We start from the raw sequence: 20,184 nt of genomic DNA, 5'->3' as shown, positions 1-20,184 counted from the left end.
CTCTGTCCCTCGATGGGGCAGAGGCAGCAGCGGCAGCGGGGACCCTGCCAGGGGCTCCCACACTCCGTCCCTTCCGCAGTCGCCGAGTGCCGCAGCGCCAGGCAGAGCTCCCGGCTGGAGGCACATGGAGCGTTTCACCGTTTGAAGCCCAAAGTGTGTTTAATTTAGGAAGTTTCATGACACTCGCCCTAATCCGCAGCAATTGCAGAGGCGGGGAGTGTGTTTGGGATGTCCCCCGGGCGCCCCAGCGGCAGTGGGAGCTCAGTCACGCTGGTTTTAGCCCGGCCATCAGGGCAGGGCTGGGCTGGCCACCAGCCACGCAGGGGAGGTTGCCAAATTCCCAAGTCTCCCTTTTATTTTCCGAAATTTCTCCAAATGATACGTGAGCTGGAGCTTCCCCAGTGTCTCCTGGGTGTCCCTCACCCATTGCACTGGGTATAACAGCACGGTGCTAAAAGTACCTGAGAAGCCAAAGAGCTGACAGGGCTGTGAGATGCCCTTTCAAACACCCTCCTCTTAAATTGCTGCCTTTAGAAGCGAGTGCCTCCTCTGAGGTGACGAGGCTGCGCTAACGGACCCTTCCCCGCTGGGGCTCATGACGTGCCTGGGACCCGCGAGGCCGCCTCGGCTTCAGCCCCTCCTGCCCTGGCCATGGGAGATGATCATAGAATCATAGAGTCTTCATGGTTGGAAAGGACCTTTGAGATCATCGAGTCCAACCATACAAGCTTGGTCATGGGCAAGCGCAGGGGCTGAGTGGGCAAAAGGCAGAAAAAAGAAAAAAAACCCCAAATGAATCGAAGAGAAGCCTGGAAATCGTTAACTCCGGGTCTGCCACCTGCAGGTCGTGGTGCTGGTCTCGCAGCAGGGCCATGGAGGGGCTGTGCTGTGGTGATGGGTCGCGGACCCTGGCTGCAGCAGCCCCTCTGCCGGTCCTGGCCCCGGTCCCTGCTGTGTCCCCAGGGGGGACTGGCCTCCCTGCCGCCGCCGCCGCACCTGGCCGCGGTTAACGGACTGCTGGGAGGGCATTTCCCAGGGAAATAGGAAGCCAGTTCGTTCAGGATCACCTACCCATCTCCTAACCTCTGCCCCAGCATCAAGAGCGGCCTCAGAAGTTGTTGGAGCAACCAGGCCAGCCACGGCCGAGCATCAGTGTCCCTCACCACGGGAAAGGCAGTGCCGCCCTCAGAGAAACGGGAGAAGGGTGACCGCAGCTGGGGACACGGCAAAGGGGCAACACAAATCTAGCAACCTGGTTTGCTTGGGGTAGGAGCACTCACTGACGCAATTCTGCAGTTTAACATCTCTGCTTTAGTCTCAGAAGTATTTCGATCCAGTAGCTTTGCCCCATACTCTGCCAGCACTGCCACGGCCCCGCTGCTGCGGGGTACCCCTGCGGTGGGCACGATCCTTTCCTCTGGGATCTCACTCTCCACACTTGATTAATTAGAAGAAAAGCAGCAGCAGCAGCACCGTGGACCAGAAATGCGTGTTCGCTTTGGTTTCACCTCAGCCTCCTTTCCCAAAAGGTGGTTTGATGTGTCTCAGCGTTTTGGACATACGAAGCTATAATTTCCTATATATAAGTTGGAAACTTTTATAGCTGCACAGGGGATAGGATGGACTGCAGACACAAACAGAAAGCAAATTTTTTTTTTTTTGCAACAAAAACAATGACTTCACTAAAAGTAGAATACGCCATCTTTTCCTCTGTTGGGAAAGTACCATTTAGGCTCCAGCTGCTTCCCGAGTAAGCGAAAATAGACGTGCCCGGCACAGGCACAGGCTCAGGAGGGAGGGGAGGGGGATGCTTCCTCCGGCTGGGTGCAGAGGCTGCTCCGGGATGTGCTCGGCAGCGCAGTGGTTCCCAGACAGTAAATACCACAAGGTGAGCCACCAGAAATAACCAAGTTGTGGTTTTTTTCCTTTTTCTCACTTCTCTCACATGCAAAAGCAGCATCCCAACTATTTCCCCTGATCCTTAGCCTATGCCTTCACCAAGGATCGGCTGCATTTTCCAAGTGAGCCTGTGATGTGAGCTGCCTGAGCGAGAGGGGTCGACCCATCGGCATTGGCTGCCCTGCTTGAGCTGCTCCCATCGCTGTCCACGCTGCTCCCATCGCTGCTCCCATCGCTGTCCACACTGCTCCCGTCCCTGCTCCCATCCCTATCCACACTGCTCCCATCCCTGCTCCCATCCCTGTCCACGCTGCTCCCATCCCTGCTCCCATCCCTGCCCGAGCTGCCGGCAGTGCCAGAGGAGCCTTGGGCAGTCACACCAGCTGTCGTTGCCGGTTACCCAAGCCAATGCTTAGGCTCACAAACTGGATTTTTATCGAAAATGCATATAACAGTGGTTACCAGCCTTTGAAATAATCCAAAGCAAGACCAAACCACTGAGCGCAACCCCGCACTGGCGTATTTGACATTCCCATGGCAGCCCGGGTGTGTGCCCCCCTCCCTGCCTGCCCTGCAGCCCACGGCCATGCCCCGGTGTTCCCAGCCCGGGGAGACCAGCGCCGCCGTCTCGGCTGGCAGGCTGAGGGGCACAGACCCCGCCGGGCTGCAGCCCCTGGACAAACCCCCGCGCCGGCGCAGCGATGGGTCGGGGCTCGGGAGGCGGGCGGGCCAGCAGCAGGTACGGGCTGTGGCAGACGAGGGGCTGCGGCGGTTTCACCTCCCCTTTCTCCTGATGGTGGCCACCGAGCCATTGAGCCACCGAGCCCACACTGCAGTGTCTCCCACGGTGGGTGGAGCGCAGCCTGATGCGCAGGGTAACTCGCCTGGGCCCCGCTGCCCACTCACTGCCAGCCGCAGCGATAACTCAAATAACGTGTCACAATCAAATGATTTGTTTTGATTTTTTCCACCAGAAATTTCATTGCAATGAATTAAAAATAATTAAAAAAAAAATCACAAAAATGCATTTAAGTGAAGCTGCGTTTTTCCAAAAAGTGCCAACCACATCTTGCGTGGGAAAAAAAAATAATTCAATGAGCTTCAATTCAGCTTTATTATGAAAAAATTCTATTTTTTTCCTTTGCAGTAAGAAAAAGATTGTTAGGGTTTTCAAATAGACTCTTAGCTTTTTTAATAGTTTTTAATAGTTCATTATCTTGGAAAAGATAGGGGGCGTAACCAGGCTCCTTAGGAATAAGTCTGGGGGTGGCAGAATTTCGGCTCCCGCCAGCAAAAAGGAGAAAGGACCTATAGCCCAGCTGAAGTGCTTATACACTAATGCACGTAGCATGGGCAACAAGCAGGAGGAGCTGGAAGCCATTGTACAGCAGGAGAATTATGACGTAGTCGCCATCACAGGAACGTGGTGGGATGACTCACATAGCTGTAGTGCTGCCATGGATGCCTATAGGCTCTTCAGGAAGGATAGGCAAGCAAGGCGAGGCGGGGGTGTGCCCCTGTATGTCAGGGAGTGCTATGGATGCTTTGGACTAAATGATGGTGATAACGAGACTGAGTGTTCATGGGTAAGAATCAGGGGCAGGGCTAACAAGGCGGATATCGTAGTAGGAGTCTGTTATAGGCCACCCAACCAGGATGAGGAGGCAGATGAAATATTCTATAAACGGCTGGGAGAAGTCTCAAGATCGCGAGCTCTTGTCCTCGTGGGGGACTTCAATTTGCCGGACATCTGCTGGGAGTACAATAGAGCAGGGAGGGAACAGTCTAGAAGGTTCCTGGAATGTACTGGGGATAACTTCCTGACACAGCTGGTGAGAGAGCCAACTAGGGAAGGTGCCCTGCTGGATCTGTGGTTTGTAAGCAGGGAAGGTCTTGTGGGGGATGTGAAGGTTGGAGGCTGTCTTGGGAACAGTGACCATGAAATGATAGAGTTTTCGATTCTGCAAGAAGCAAGGAGAGGGGTCAGCAGAACTGCTACCTTGGACTTCCGGAGGGCGGACTTTGGGCTTTTCAGGAGCCTGGTTGACAAAGTCCCCTGGGAGGCAGTCCTCCAGGGCAAAGGAGCCCAGGAAGCCTGGATGATTTTCAAGAAGGAAGTCTTAAAGGCACAGGAGCAGGCTGTCCCCATGTGCTGGAAGACAAGCCGTCGGGGAAAAAGGCCGGCCTGGCTAAACAGGGAGCTAGTGTTGCAACTTAGGGGAAAAAATGAGGATCTATGGCCTTTGGAAGGAAGGGCAGGCCACTCAAGAGGACTACAAAGAGGTAGTGAAGCTATGTAGGGAAAAAATCAGGAGGGCCAAAGCCCAGCTAGAACTAAACCTGGCTTCTGTTGTCAAGGACAACAAAAAAAGTTTCTATAAATATATTAGCAATAAGAAGAGGACTAAGGATTATCTCTGTCCTCTAGTAGATGGGTCTGGCAACATAGGGATCATGGATGAGGAAAAGGCTGAGGTACTTAATGAAGTCTTTGCCTCAGTCTTCAGCAGTAGGACCAGTTGTTCCCTGAGCACCTAGACCCCTGAGCTAGAAGACAGGGATGGGGAGCAGAATGAAGCCCCTGTAATCCAAAGGGAAACGGTGAGGGACCTGCTTCAGCACCTGGAGGTGCACAAATCTATGGGGCCGGATGGGATCCACCCAAGGGTATTGAAAGAGCTGGCGGAGGTGCTCGCCAGGCCACTTGGTATCATTTATGAGCAGTCCTGGACAACCGGGGAGGTCCCAGCTGACTGGAGGTTAGCAAATGTGACACCCATCCACAAGAAGGGCCGGAAGGAGGATCCGGGGAACTACAGGCCAGTCAGTCTGACCTCGGTGCCTGGGAAGGTCATGGAACAGATCCTCCTCAGTGCCATTACACGGCATGTGCAGGAGAACAGGGTGATCAAGCCCAGTCAGCATGGGTTTGTGAAGGGCAGGTCATGCCTATCAAACCTAATATCCTTCTATGATAAGGTGACCCGCTTAGTGGATGAGGGAAAAGCTGTGGATGTTATCTACTTGGATTTTTGCAAAGCTTTTGACACCATTTCCCACAGCATTCTCCTGGAGAAACTGGCTGCTCATGGCCTGGACGGGTGTACTCTTTGCTGGGTAAAAAACTGGCTGGATGGCCGTGCCCAGAGAGTGGTGGTAAATGGAGTTAAATCCAGTTGGTGTCCGGTCCCAAGTGGTGCCCCCCAGGGCTCGGTGCTGGGGCTGGTTCTCTTTAATATCTTTATCAATGATCTGGATGAAGGGATCGAATGCACCCTCAGTAAGTTCGCAGATGACACTAAACTGGGCGGGCGTGTTGATCTGCTTGAGGGTAGGTTGGCTCTGCAGAGGGATCTGGACAGGCTGGACCCATGGGCTGAGACCAATGGTATGGGGTTCAACAAGGCCAAGTGCCGGGTCCTGCACTTGGGTCACAACAACCCCATGCAGCGCTCCAGGCTGGGGGCAGAGTGGCTCAAAAGCAGCCCGTCAGAAAAGGACCTGGGGGTGTTGGTGGACAGCCGGCTGAATATGAGCCAGCAGTGTGCCCAGGTGGCCAAGAAGGCCAACAGCATCCTAGCCTGTATCAGGAATAGTGTGGTGAGCCGGACTAGGGAAGTGATCATCCCCCTGTACCCGGCACTGGTGAGGCCCCACCTCGAGTACTGCGTTCAGTTTTGGGCCCCTCGCTACAAGAGGGACATTGAGGTGTTGGAGCGTGTCCAGAGAAGGGCTACAAAGCTGGTGAGGGGTCTGGAGGACAAATCTCATGAGGAACAACTGAGGGAGCTGGGGTTGTTTAGCCTGGAGAAGAGGAGGCTGAGGGGAGACCTTATCACCCTCTACAACTCCCTGAAAGGAGGTTGTAGAGAGATGGGGGCTGACCTCTTCTCCCTGGTGACAAGTGATAGGACAAGAGGAAACGGGTTCAAGTTATGTCAGGGGAGGTTTAGATTGGATGTTAGGAAACATTTTTTCACTGAAAGGGTTATTAAACATTGGAACAGGCTGCCCAGGGAGGTGGTGGATTCACCATCCCTGGAGGCGTTTAAAAAAAGGGTAGATGGTGCACTTAGGGACATGGTTTAGAAGTGGCTTTTGTCAGGGTAGGTTAAAGGTTGGACTCAATGATCTTAAAGGTCCCTTCCAACCTCAGCACTTCTATGATTCTATGATTCTATTATTAGTATTATTATTTTTATTCCCTTCTCTCACAACCCCCAATATTGGAGCTCCCCTCCTAGCTGGTCGCGCTGGAGCCCAGGGGCCAGTGGTGACGGCAAAGGGGGAGGTGCAGCAGCTGGTGCGGCTGAGGGCAACGCTCGCCGGCGGCTCCAATATCCCGTCCCGATGCACACGGGAGGTCGGGGTGGGCGAAACGCCCAGCGAGCTGCTGCCCGCACGGCCCAGGCGCTGAGACTTCACTCGGTGTGGCCGGGGGCTGCTGAGCACTGCCGCGGGGTGTTTAATTGCTCAGAGGTAATCGGCCTGAGCTCGCAGAGCCGCAGATGTCAGAAATGGACACAAAATGACACAGCCAAAGTTTTCCTTTTTATTCCAGCCAACCCATTTGTTTAAATCTTCCGCATAAGTGAATGCTGGAGAGATACAATGCTCTGGGAGAAGCACATTTCTTCTCTTGGTTCCGAATGTACCGACCTTTCCATTTGCACTTGGCCTCTTGAAAAATACTGCTGCTAATTATTATCATTACTGGATCACAGGAAAAGTCTTGAATTTTGACCATGAAATTTAACTAAGAAGAGGAACTCAAAACCTTGGAAAATTACATGGATCTCCAGCGCGAGTCTTTAAAAGATTTAATCAAAAAATCTACTTAAAAACTCATTATACTCCCTTAGCTTGTTTTGATCTTTTAGTTCAACTGGTTTGTCCTTGGAAATCAATAGACCGCAAAGAAAATACAGTTCTATTTTCCACATCTAATGCAGAATACGTGAATAAAAACAATTATCAAGACCACCAGCCAGGGGGGAAATTTTGTTCATTTTACCTCCGTGGTGAAGGCTGGAGTGCCAAACCCGTTCGGATACAGGAGAAATTCACCTCTTGCGCGTGTAACCCCCTTCAGTGGCGGAATCACGTGCGAGGGACCTCCCGAAGGTGCTGCTGGTGCAATTGCCCCCCTCGGCAGAGTGACGGCACGCCGTCCTCTGACACAACGCACGTTCTTTGCCGAGATTGGATTTACCACCCAGACGTAACACCTGCCCTTGGGGTCTGTCCTCAGGGAATGTTTGGTAGCACAAGTACTTCAGGTATCACTAAAAAACCAAGCAAACAAAAACCAACCGAACGAAAACCACCCAAAAACCCCCCAAATCACGCAGACCGCTCCGACCGCAAGAGCGGTGGTGCCGGGGCTGTGTGCGGGGGTCTGCGCTGAGGCCGGTGCTGGTGGAGTTTGACGAGAACTCGAGCCCGAGCAAAGCAATACCAAGGTGGAGACCTGAGATCCGGAGGGGTGGAAGGAGACAACTGACCTGAGACTTCCCCAGTGGGAGACCGGAGCTGGGCTCTGCCGGCATCCTCGAGATGAGGGACACCACGCGGCACCTCGACTGCTGCTCCAGAGCGAAGAGAGGCAAGAAAAAGCCTGAAAAGTCATGGCCCTGCGGGAGGGGCAGCAATGAGGGAGCTCCCTGGGGATCACTCAGCCGGCGTTGTGCTCTCCACCGTGCTCTGCTCGCCTGCGCCGGGCAGGGGGAGGGTGGACACCGCTGAGGGCTTGGGACCGGCCGATTGCAGTGTGGCACAGCCGTGCAGTACGGGGGTCACGCTGGCATAGCCGTGTGGTACCGGTGGCTGCGCTGGCACAGCCGTATGGTACAGGCACCGTGCCGGCACAGCTGTACGATACAGGCACCGCGCCGGCACAGCCGTACGGTACAGGCAATGCACTGGCACAGGCGTACGGTACAGGCAATGCGCTGGCACAGCCGTACGGTACAGGCACTGCGCCGGCACAGCCATACGGTACAGGCAATGCGCTGGCACAGCCGTACGGTACAGGCACCATGCCGGCACAGCCGTACGGTACAGGCAATGCGCTGGCACAGCTGTACGGTACAGGCACCATGCCGGCACAGCCGTACGGTACAGGCAATGCGCTGGCACAGCCGTATGGTACAGGCAATGCACTGGCACAGGCATACCGTACAGGCACCATGCTGGCACAGCTGTACGGTACAGACACCACGCTGGCACAGCCGTATGGTACAGGCAATGCACTGGCACAGGCGTACGGTACAGGCACCACGCTGGCACAGCCATACAGTACAGACAACACGCTGGCACAGCCGTATGGTACAGGCAATGCACTGGCACAGGCATACCGTACAGGCACCATGCTGGCACAGCCATACGGTACAGACACCACGCTGGCACAGCCGTATGGTACAGGCACTGTGCTGGCACAGCCGTGCAGTACCGGGGGTCTGCGCTGACACAGGCTGCTCCTGCCACAGGAACCGTGTCTCTGGCCAGGCAGGAGGGCAACTCTGTAATGCAGCCAGGGTGTCACATGTGGGTGAGCACGTTCAAGGCTCAAAAGCACCAACTTTCCATTATTTTTGGATTATTGTTAAATTTTATGTCTATTGGTACGTTGGCACGAAGAGGCTCCCGCGCTGAGCGTGTACGAACAGGCGTGTGCTGAACGGAGCGCGGGGGGCCGATCACCTACACGTGTACCTGTGGGACCAGGTGCCTTTTACGTTTGTTTACACACATTACCAGTATAGAAAGTTAATCGTAAGGAAAGCAAACACTCCAGCCTCCCACTCCCTGCGCTGCTGAGTGTGATGGTTACTCTGGCTTTTATTGCTAGAAAAATCTTTCTTTGATGTCCTTTGAAAGTATGTCCTTTGAACTACAGCGGTTTTGCTAACACTACTGGCCGGATCAGACTCCCAACAGCTGAGAAATTTCAGATTTAATTTCAAGCTTCAAGAGAAACTTCCATTGCAAATCGATGTGCTTTCAGCAAGATATACCTGGAAACCATCTAGTAGAAATCAAGATCTGCAGTTTTCCCCCGAAGCCTTCAATACTCTCATACATCTCAGCAGATCTGCAATATTTAGAAATAGTTGTTGCCGCCACTGAAAATAAAAACTACAGTGTATTTGGCCATGGCTAAATATAACACCTGATGGAAACGGGCAACAAACGAGGTGGTTATGGCATGGGATAAAACCAAGGGACAAATAAACCTTATCCATAAATAAATAAACAAGTAAATAAAAGGCAGCCACCTTCCTTTTCCAAGTTCCCACAGACTATTTCAGAACAGGCATTTCTGTGTGTGACTGCAGAATTTGCAGAGAAAAAAGAAAAGATCATAAGCCACCTATTACGCAGAGGTGGGAGTAAGCCACGGCCGAGCTCTCCAGCCGCGCGTCGCCATCACACGCAGCCGCTCTCGCCTCCACGGCTTGGGTTTGCCAGCCGGGAAGTGAACATGCAGACAGCGAAGCGAGGGGTGGCTGTTTGGCCCGAACCCCAAGCGCCGTGCCCAGGCGCGGGGAGGACCCTGGGGTCCCCGTGTGCCCCCCGGGCACTCAGGGCCCCTCCACCCTCCCGCTGTGGGAAATCAAGCACGGTGTGTGCAGCGGCCAGGAGAGCGCCGGGAGGGGACACCCGGCCAGTGGCACGCATGTGCCCGCAGCACTGAGCGCGGTTGCTCCAGCACCGTGCTCCCGGTGTCCCGCTTCCCGGCCAGGCTCTCCGGGACACGGCAGCAGGACGCTGGCCCAGGCGCTGGGGACGGCTGGTGCCAGGCTGCTGGGGAGCGGGGGACAGCAGCCAGACCCCTGGTGCCAACCCTGCCCATGGGCTCAGACCTGCCCGGCAGTGCCTTCGCTCGCTGTGCGGTGGCAGAGCCACGGCTGGGGCACAGCCGGGATGCAGGGCTGGCCGGGAATCTCCATCGCTCCTCATCAGCCAGAAGCAGAGAGCTTCCCGGGAGCTTGAGTTCAAAGTATTTTCCACCTCTGCCACAGCCCCCCCAGCCACAGACAAGTGCTTGACTGATCCGGCCGACTGCCGCCAGATAATACAATTTCAGGGCCAGGAGCGCAGCGCGGTCCCGCTCAGCCGCAGGGACAGGAGCAGGGATGTCGGGGCAGGGCCAGCACCCAGCTCCATGGACACGGGGAGCTTTTCCTTTGGGACCCGGTTCCTGAGCAGGAGCATAAGTGAGTGTCGTGGTTTGGGCTGGACCGGCCACTGAAGTGAATGACAAATGCTCTCCCCCACAACCTGGAGATTGAGAGTCTCACTCCTAACAGTAATGACATGTCGAGCATTGGTCTGGAGAGCAAAACCTGGGTTGTCTTGTTAAGGAAAGATGATGCAGTTAATTCCCTCGCTGCCGCAGAGGCGCGCTTTGCTCATCCCTCTTACAGTGGGAGTACTTTCCCACAGCAGCCTTTGAACTTGGGCTGCATTGGGCACCAGAAACATTCCCAGCGCCGGGAGCAGTTGCCGGAGCTGACATTTACGCTCACAGCCGTGCCTGCACAGATGCAGTTTCTAACCTCCATCTCCTGCTCCGGGGGAAACACCTGCCAGCGACCAACGGAGCTGCTTCACAGGTCTCCGAGCAATGAGGAGCGATGCACGTCCTCCCCCACGCAGGCACCAGCCGGGCCTGGGCTGGCAGCGCCGCGCACGTCGCCACTGGCCCCGCGGGTGCCGCAGGCCCCGCACCATGCTGCAGCGGGGGCACGTGGAGCTGAGCTGCTGCCACACATCTGCCCTGAGCGGAGCAGAGGGGCAGAATCCCCCCCTTGCCCTGCTGCCCACGCTGCTGGGGATGCAGCCCAGGATCCAGGGGATTTCTGGGCTGCCAGCGCACGTTGCCGGCTCATGGCCAGGTTTTCATCCACACTCCCTCGCCTGATATAATTTCCAATTTGCACTGGGCAGTTGAGGCACGGGGACATTCAGTGACCATCGGCATCAGACGCTAAAAGTCATCAGTGGCACTTACAGAGTATCTGTCACCAAATATCGCAGCACCTGGTCCCTGCCTGGGGCACTGAGCACCAGCCAGAAAACCTACACCAGCAAACCAGCCGTCTCCTCTTGTTTCATTAGTGCTCATTAGGAGGGTTTGCAATGGCATGTGGGAAGTTCTGCCAGCTGGATGTGGTATTTAAATATCACAAATATAGCGCACACACACACGCGCACACACACACAAAATAACCATAACATTTATCACGAACAATCATCTCCCATCCAGGGAAAAACAAACCAGCCGTGCTGAGTCCAGGCAAGCTTTAGGTTCCCGTGTCCCCCCCATTCCCCCCCGCAGATTACCCTCAATTCATAAACACCCTCAGATGAACAAAAAAGAAAAGAAAGGGCCCTGTTAAACCAAGCCCTGCACGTCTTTGGAGGCTGAAGACTTCCCCACTGCCCTCCTCCGAACCAGCCGGAGGAGTCATCTGATGGCGGTCAGATGCTGCCAGTGTTTTTAGAGGGGCTGTTATGCATTAGTGCAGGGCTCCGGCAATGGTAAAGCACAGGCCAGCGCTCTGAATGCCCTTTTCACTGCAAACTTTCTCCTGAGCAAATTTTCAAGCCACTTCTGTGCCATATATGTCAGATGCTGTATTAATGAGGTCTTCCCCAGCACTCCATAGCCATAGGGCTACCAAGATGATTAGGGGGCTGGAACGCCTCTCTTATGAGGAAAGGCTGAGGGATTTGGGTCTCTTCAGGCTGGAAAAAAGGTGACTGAGAGGGGATCTTATCAACACTTATAAATACTTAAAGGGCGGGTGTCAGGAGGATGGGGCCAGGCTCTTTTCAGTGGTGCCCAGCGATGGGACAAGAGGTAATGGGCACAAACTTGAGCATAGGAAGTTCCACCTAAACATGAGGAGAAAGTTCTCTGCTGTGAGGGCGGCAGAGCCCTGGCACAGGCTGCCCAGAGAGGTGTGGAGTCTCCGTCTCTGGAGACATCCCAAACCCGCCTGGACGCGTTCCTGTGCAACTGCTCTGGGTGACCCTGCTCTGGCAGGGCTTGGACTGGGTGAGCTCCAGAGGGCCCTTCCAGCCCCGGCCAGCCTGGGATTCTGGGATTCTGTGATTCTGTGATTCTGTGAAGTGCTCCTCTAACAAGCACAGAAACATTAAAATGCCGAGATGGGAGAGACCTCGCAGCTCTCAGGCGCTGGCGCTTTGTGCTCAGCTTCCTTCTGCGGCATCAGCGGCAGCAGCTGTACCCCGCGGCACAAACCCGGGGGTCTCGCAGCCCATGCCTTGCTCCTTTTCTGCCATCAGGGTGTTCTACCAGACCCAGGTGCCAGCGTCCCCACGACAGCCTGCCCTGTCCCTGCAGCTGGCACCCCTGCCCTGCCTCGCTGCTGCCCGTGGTGCACGTCTGCAGGCCTGCACACACACACGTGCACACACACACGTGCACACACACACACACGCACGTGCACGCACACACGTGCACACAAGCATGCAGTATCGGCTCTGGCTGGGATAGTGTTAATTGTCTCCGTAGCAGCCCTCACAGCACTGTGCTATGTATCATGTATCGCGATAGCCAGAAAGGCGCTGGTGACCCCCCCAAGTTGTGGGTGCCACCACTCTCCAGCCCGTATCCCAGCACTCCGCAGCCAGGCTCACCCTGAACCCAGAATCCCGAGCGCTCCCTCACTGCCCGGAGCTGGGCCGGTGGGATTTTTGCCTGTGCAGTAATGTTTGTAACCTGAATTAGGCCACTGCAGCCCATAAAAGGAGAGGTTTCATAAAAAGCCTCCCATGTTCCCCAAACCTGACTTTAAGTCCCTGCAGCGCGAAGGCCCTCTGCCTGTGTTGTGCCCCCTGTGCCACGCTGTGCCCGGCTCAGCATCACTGCCCTGCCCGGCGGGCGCCTTGCCCGACTTCCCTGCCCCGTGCCCAAATGCCAGGCGGCAGTGAGGCCACTGGGGTGGCACCAGCGTCTGCCTCTCCTGGATGCTGTGAGTCACCAGCGCTGTCCTTCCCAGCACGCAGGTGACAAATACTGTGGGAGACGGAGCCCAGCCTTCCCCGGGGAGGGAGAGCGGCGGGTCTGTCTCTAAAGCTGGGTTTTGATGAGAAGAGTCTGGCTGCAGGGAGTATGTCTCAGCCTGGGACACCCTGGGGGTGTGCATCCCTGGGGACGCCGTGCACGCCAAACCCCAGCACCCTTCACGCTGCTCAGGGTGGGACAGCTGGTCATCGCCATCCCTTGGTGGCATCAGCTCTCAGCCTGTGCAACAAGACTTCCCAGAGGAGCAGATGGGACAGATGTCAGGGACAAGTGGCCCAAGACATGCCACCTACCCCAGTCTGTCCATCAGCCGCCATCCCTGCACTGGCCACAATGCCGGGGCTCAGAGAAATGCAGGATCCCGAGGCCGCACCGGCAGAGGAGCCAGAGCAGGACCCCCAGCCAGAGCCACAAAACAGAGGCGATGCAGCAGGGGGGCAGCGTCCATCTATCCAGCATCCCTGCCCCACTGCCACCATACGTCCATCCATCCAGCGTCCCTGCCCCACTGCTGCCATCCATCTGTCCAGCACCCCGGCCCCGCTGCCACCATCCATCCATCTGTCCAGTGCCCCAGCCCCGCTGCCACCATCTGTCTGTCCAGCATCGCTGCCCCACTGCCACTGTCTGTCCATCTGTCCAGCGCCCCAGCCCCACTGCCACTGCTGCTCCAGCATTGCCGTCTGGAAGGAACCATCCCAAAAACAGAAAATGTTTATTTATTGCCAAAGGGCAAAAATGAGATGGCAAAGCCTACTTCTGCCCTCTGGTTTTACAACAAAAGTGCTGGGAATGGTGGCTTGTCCTCTGATTTCCTGGGAGGAGATCATAGAATCATAGAATCATAGAATTGTCAGGGTTGGAAGGGGCCTTAAAGATCATCCAGTTCCAACCCCCTGCCATGGGCAGGGACACCTCCCACTAGATGAGGTTGCTCAGAGCCCCGTCCAGCCTGGCCTTAAAAACTTCCAGGGATGGGGCTTCCACCACCTCTCTGGGCAACCTGTTCCAGTGTCTCACCACCCTCGTGGTGAAGGACTTCTTCCTAACGTCCAGTCTGAATCGACCCATCTCTAGTTTTAATCCATTCCCTCTAGTCCTACCATTACCCGGCATCCTAAAAAGTCCCTCCCCAGCTTTCTTGGAGGCCCCCTTAAGATACTGGTAGGCCACTGTAAGGTCTCCTCGGAGCCTTCTTTTCTCCAGACGGAACAACCCCAACTCTCTCAGTCTGTCCTCATAGGAGAGGTGCTCCAGCCCTCGGATCATCCTCAGCTGCAGAACTGGACGCAGTACTCCAGGTGGGGTCTCACGAGGGTGGAGTAGAGGGGGAGATGGAGTGAGCCTCAATACAGGCGGGTTCTTTTCTCCCTGGACGGCACTTCTGGAGCTGTCAAAGCTTGCATAAAATGCCTCCTCCTCCTCCCAAATGGTTTTAAGGCACTGAAGTATAATAGGTGCTAATAAAAAGCAAAGTGGTTAAACAATCTGACTATAAATCTCTTCTGTTTCCAACTGCTCAGCTTTCATCCCCTGTCATAATTATTTATATTTTTCTACACTGAGTTCCTGGACAGATAAAACCTCAACATCTAATGGAAAAAAACAAGGAGGGAAGGGCAGGGGTGGGGGCGGAAGGCAGCGGAAAATAAAAAAATCCTTGGATTCTCGGCATGCATCACCCAGAAGCAACGCAAGCATATGCCCATTTTCCTCACCCTGCCAAGTCACCCTGCCCTGTCAGCAAACTGCTCAAGTCCGAGCACCGCTCCCCGCTCTGCCGCTTGCCCAGGGGTTCCACCACCCGCCCGTCCTGTCCTGTCTTTTAATTCCTTTGTCTATTGGAATGCAACAGTGAGCCAGCCCAAAGCACACACCGTGCTGCCAGACAGCCCCCAGATAAGGATGCCGGGCAAACAAATAAAAGCAGCCAAGGGCTTCCTCTTCCGACAGCCCCCTTCATCCCAAGAGGGTCAGCCCGGGGTCCGGGGCCGAGGGGGGGGCAGGCGATGCTGCCACCGCCCCGAGACCCCCAGCCAGCAGGGGCAGAGCGCACTGCCTTCGGGGAGGGCAGCTGCAGCCATGCGAACCAGAAAAATGTCTTCCTTTTGAAGGAGATGGTAAGACACTACCTGGATTCTTTCAAAGTAAATCTTCGGGCTGTTGATGCACAGGAGTGTCTTTTTTTTTTCTTTCTTTTTTTTCTCCAGTCCTTGTTTTAAGCCTAAGAAATGCGCTTATCAGTGCTGACAGGGAGGATACCATAAACAGACAATGCATTAATTGCCAGGCATGCATCACCCGTCGGATTCAGCTCCAGTAGAGACCAATCCTTACACACGGCCCTAAACTTTATGAAATTCTCCTTTACTGCCTCAAAGAACTACCCCCCCCCTTGGAAACGTGCTGGCAGAGATTTCCAGCTGCCCAGGGTCAAGCCCCCAGGAGAAGCACATCTGCCCCAGGCCTTGGCAGATAACATGTCCTGACTCCTGCTCGAAGGAAGCGCTTCATGGAGTTGGCTCATCAGTGCGTCTCACGTCAAACACAATCTATGTTTTGAGTGTTAGCCATAAATATCTAACATATTTTTAGACTTGATTTCCTTTTCTATGTTAGATATCTATCTGTACTGAACACTGTATTAACTTAATTGCGCCAGTTTACTTTGTTTACAACAAACCACTAGTAAGCGGTCTACAGCTGGGAGATGATAATCTGTCTTTGCTGGTTTAAGCGGGAGTGCTGCACGCAGACTCCGGTTGTGCTCCCTTTGTTTCGCGTTAGTGGTACTACAGAGGAAAGAAGGGTTTCTGCTGGAGGCAACTCCTGCGCGGGTCAATTTGTTATTAACATGGCAAATATTTGTGTAAGGAAACATCTCTCTCCCTCTCTTCAGCTGAAGCCAGAAACCACCTCAGCTCCTTTCACCAAGTCAGAAACTCCAGGCTGATGCATGACAGGGCTTGTGTGAGGAGCGGTTGGACACCGACGGTGTCCATTTTCTTACCATCTAGTATGAACATAAGACTTGAAATAAAATGATTAAGAAAAGCAAGCTGAAAAAGGAGTTTATTTGGTCTGTCCGGAGTTTAAAATGCATTTTTAAAGCTGTGTGGTCAGTCGGTTTTGTTCTGCTGGAAGCGTAAACGGGTTTTTCAAACACAGGCCTTGCTAATAAAGGAAATGCTCCTTCACATCTAGAAAGCTGTGCAACCTTTCATTTTTATCTTTTATTTTTGCACTAAGAGTGCTGAAGTATCAGAGTCAGCCGTAAGAGGTAAGCCTAAACAGCATATCCAGGAGCAGTGGGGTTTCATCTGGAGCCTCCCTGGGCAGGCAGGACCGGCTGTCCCGTCTGCGTCCCTTTGCTCCCATGCTCACCCGTGTCAAACCGCAACGCGAACCAAGGCTTTACCAGCTCCGGGAGGACTGGATGCAGAGCGGCTGCCTTTCAGCCGGGGCTCCGTCTGGCACAGCAGAGGAGCACACGGACAGAGCATCAGCCCCGACTGCACCCCGGAGGCTCCCTGCCTTTGAAATCCTAGAATCCTTGAATCCCCGATTGCCCGGAATGAAACCTCCCTGTGCACACGGCCATGGGTCACCCAGGCTGCGGCAGGGCCAGAGCTCGGGGGACGAGGGCTGCATTGCCCACGGCTGCCCCAGCAACCATGCCTGAACCTGGTGCAGGTGAATTTTGACCCCTATCGGTTTTGGGAACTTACTACCTAAATATCGGGTCCCTACAACCCAGAAAATGTTGGCAGAGGGAAGTTTGAGAGAAATTCCCTTGATTTACAGGTTGCTGCAGGCTTTGCTCACCCCTCAGGTGGTGGCTGCTATGGCTGGGGGCTGGGCCAACGATCCCGGCCAGCACGGAGGTGCGGGGTGAGCCCCGGCTGGGCTCTGGACCACTGCCCGCTGCAGCCCAGGGGTCGCAGTCTGCACTGAACCGGCAGTAATGCAAAGTGAGCAGCACAGGCTGCGCTCCCGGGGCTCCCTGCTACCTACAACACCTCCCACAGCCCCACGGCATCCTGCGGCCACCTGCGCCACGGCCGGGGGGTCTCTGCCGCAGAGCCGGGATGCACCTTCCCACCCAGGCTGGGCACGCGCCCCGATCCACCGTTCCCATGGGCACTGCTCAGTCTCCGCCAGTGGAGCCCCCCTTGCCCTTCCCCACTGGCGTTTGCTCCGCTCGCTCGGCTCAGGGCGATGAGAGCTGCCCGTGTCTCTGCGGTACCTGAAGAGGTTAAAGGCAGAGGGAGCGGCACTCTGCTCCCTATCAGGGTGAGGTCTGATTGCTCCGGGAGCGGTGAGGTCCTGGTGCTGCACCTCGGGCTGACTCAGCGGAGCCTTCCGCACCCCTGCAAGGCAGCGCGGCCGAGGGCTGAGCACGAGCGTGGCCGCTGCAGGCCTGAGCACGAGCATAGCCACTCTATCCTCGTGTGTGGCCCCATGGGCCTCAGGCGCAGTTTGAAAGCATGATGCACATGTCCCGGGGTGCCACCAACCATCACCCCCTGATGGGAGAGAAGAATTCAGTGCCCAAAGAACCGGCTACCAGGGTGTCACATGGACATGCAACGGATGGCCAGCTGCAGCTGATCAGAAAAACCACACTCATTTCTTTAGCATTCAGGCTGAAAACCAGGGCCAGCATCAGCAAACCTGGCTCTCCTCCACACTCCTGCTCGGGGGGACGGCCCTGCAGCCAGTGCACGGTAGTGCCGGTACCGTGAGCCGTGCCAAGCTGCTCGGAATTGCTCTTCTGTCACGCTGCCCGTTTGTAAACCCCACGAATAGCTAATTTCTCACCTACATTCAGCCCAGTAACTATGTGCTCATTAAACACTGCTACCAGAGCTCATTAGCGAGCGCGTGTGCCCCAGCTGCCGCACGTGGCTGCAGGGCAATGCTGACCTGCCTGGGATGTGCCGAGCACCCCGGGATGCTGTGTAAGGGACACGGGGCGGACGCCCCATGGAGCTGTGGAGACAACATGGGCATTCCCGGGAGAACCCCCCGCCCCGTGTCTCCTGCCTGGCTCTGCTGGCCGTCTCCCTGCACCGTGCCAGCACCGGCAGTGCCACCAGCCACGGGGATCTCACCCCGCCGGCCGCACACAGCAGACATGCGGGGCAAGAAGCGCTCTGCCTGCCTGCGGCCTCTGGAGCCTGCCTGTTCATTGACTTGTTTTCCACTGATTGCCACGAGCAGGGACACGAAGTACTTACAGCAAGATAAAACCAAGAGAAACTTGGTTTCTTCTTACTTCTTCTTACTTCACTTCTAAAGTGAAGCAAAGACCAAGCCCCAATAAACTGCAGAGTAACACCTGGGATTGTCCCAGGTACAAATCCCCGGGCCATCCCCATCGCTTGTTTGCGGAGCTCCCTCGGCGGGTCTCCGAGGAACCCATGGGAGCTCACAAAGCCAGATTATACCAGAGCAAGAGGATTTCCAATCAAGGCACCTCATGAAGGATGTCCTGCCAGCAGCTTATGTGCCTCTAATCTGCCTAGCTCGTCAGCACGCCCCACCTAATTACAGTCAGGGCAATCCCGAGGTGGGCAGGAGCTAGAAGAGGTCTCTCCAGGGAGACCTTATAGCAGCCTTCCAGTACCTAAAGTGTCCTACAGGAGAGATGGGGAGTGACTCCTGATCAGGGAGTGTAGTGATAAGATGGGGGGGAAGAGTTTTACACTGAAAGAGGGGAGATGTAGATGAGGTATCAGGAAGAAATTCTTTGCTGTGAGGGTGGTGAGCCCCTGGCCCAGGTTGCCCAGAGCAGCTGTGGCTGCCCCATCCCTGGAGGGGTTCAAGGCCAGGTTGGACGGGGCTTGGAGCAACCTGGGCTGGTGGGAGGTGTCCCTGCCCAGGGCAGGGGGTGGCACTGGGTGGCCTTTAAGGTCCCTTCCCACCCAAACCATTCTATGACTCTATGATTCTATGATGCCTTTGCATTAACCTACACCACCTGTGGTCACTGACTCCATCGCCGACAGTGCAGTTCCATCAGTATTTTGGGGCATTCATCTAGAGATATGGTACACAAATTATTGCAGGGAGCCACACCACGGCCCCCCAGCACTGCTGGCTGCAGCAGGGGCCTCATGTCCAGAGAGCAAAGATAAAAGACAACCTGGTCACAAAACCAGACTTTGTGTGTGCTTCAGCCGAGCCGCCTTACTGTTTGATTTACGAACCCCACACCAGCTCCAGCCAAGATCAGCCTTTCCATCCAGTGGCCGCCTGTGCTGCAGCCCATGGGGCGCCCGGGGTCCAGGGTGCGCTGCCAGAGCGCGGCCGGGAGACACTGTGCGCGGGCAGACCTGCAGACCAGCTTCCACTGGCGGTCCTCTGCCGGGGACAGGCCTTTGGGACGCGCCAGCCGCCACGTCGCCCTGCATAGGAGGCAGCCTGCAGGCAGCCACCCACTGCCATCCAGTGGGGGAGGAAGCGGGGGAAACAAATGGGGCAAAACAGAAACAGAAGCCCAAGAGGAAAGGCAGGGAACATTTTGCTCAGGGCAACAAAGTTTTTTGATTGTGACATCCGTCCAAAAGTTTTGTGACTAAGGTAAAGCTTACAGCCACAGCCTCGATTTTTAGCTCCTGAAACTACAGGTCTGTTTAGTTCCAGGCTACTGGAAAACCCCCCTGAAATCCACAAGTCTCCATGCCATCCCTGCCCGCTCTGAAGCTGCTGCCCTCGAGGCACCCATGAATCATGGCCGATAACCATGTGCGAGGCTGACATCGGGGACAGCTTGGCAGCCGCCCTGCGCCGGGAGGCAGAATGCTCCCACCTCATTTCTTCTAGTGATTTATTGAAGACGACTGTTCTTTTCAGGAACTGTGACTTAAAAACCTGTGATTTATGGAAACTCCATATGTGCTCCTGCTCTCCTTACCCATGGATGGCTTCCAGCAGGGTTTCCCCACCACTGGCTGCCGTTCCCATCCCCATCCGCATGCGGGAGCCACCCCGCGGAGGGATGGGGACTGGGGTGCACGTGGAGCAGCAGCTTACAGCCGGCCATTTACCGTGCTCACCAAGCAACAGCGTCTAAATTTAGTTCTCCATCTAATACCCTCTGGGGAGGAAGTGTCAGTTTTCCCCAGCCGCGGGCTGACTGCTCACGCGCGGACCGACAGCAGTGAACTGACCCCCACTCCCTACTGTGTCATGTCCCATCCACAGCCCTGCGGTAAGAGGGC

At 55.4% G+C, this 20,184-nt stretch overlaps 1 protein-coding gene across 1 annotated transcript in view; it reads right to left on the bottom strand.

Annotated features, from left to right (window-relative positions):
* Positions 1–20,184, bottom strand: part of PWWP2B (PWWP domain containing 2B) — a 64,090-nt gene that overhangs the window by 8,264 nt on the left and 35,642 nt on the right. The gene's annotated exons all lie outside the window — the stretch shown is intronic.

The sequence above is a fragment of the Rissa tridactyla genome, chromosome 6, assembly GCF_028500815.1.
Source record: "Rissa tridactyla isolate bRisTri1 chromosome 6, bRisTri1.patW.cur.20221130, whole genome shotgun sequence".
Lineage (NCBI taxonomy): Eukaryota > Metazoa > Chordata > Aves > Charadriiformes > Laridae > Rissa > Rissa tridactyla.
The sequence above is the reverse complement of the archived record's forward strand: the minus strand, read 5'-3'. Positions and strand labels throughout refer to the sequence as shown.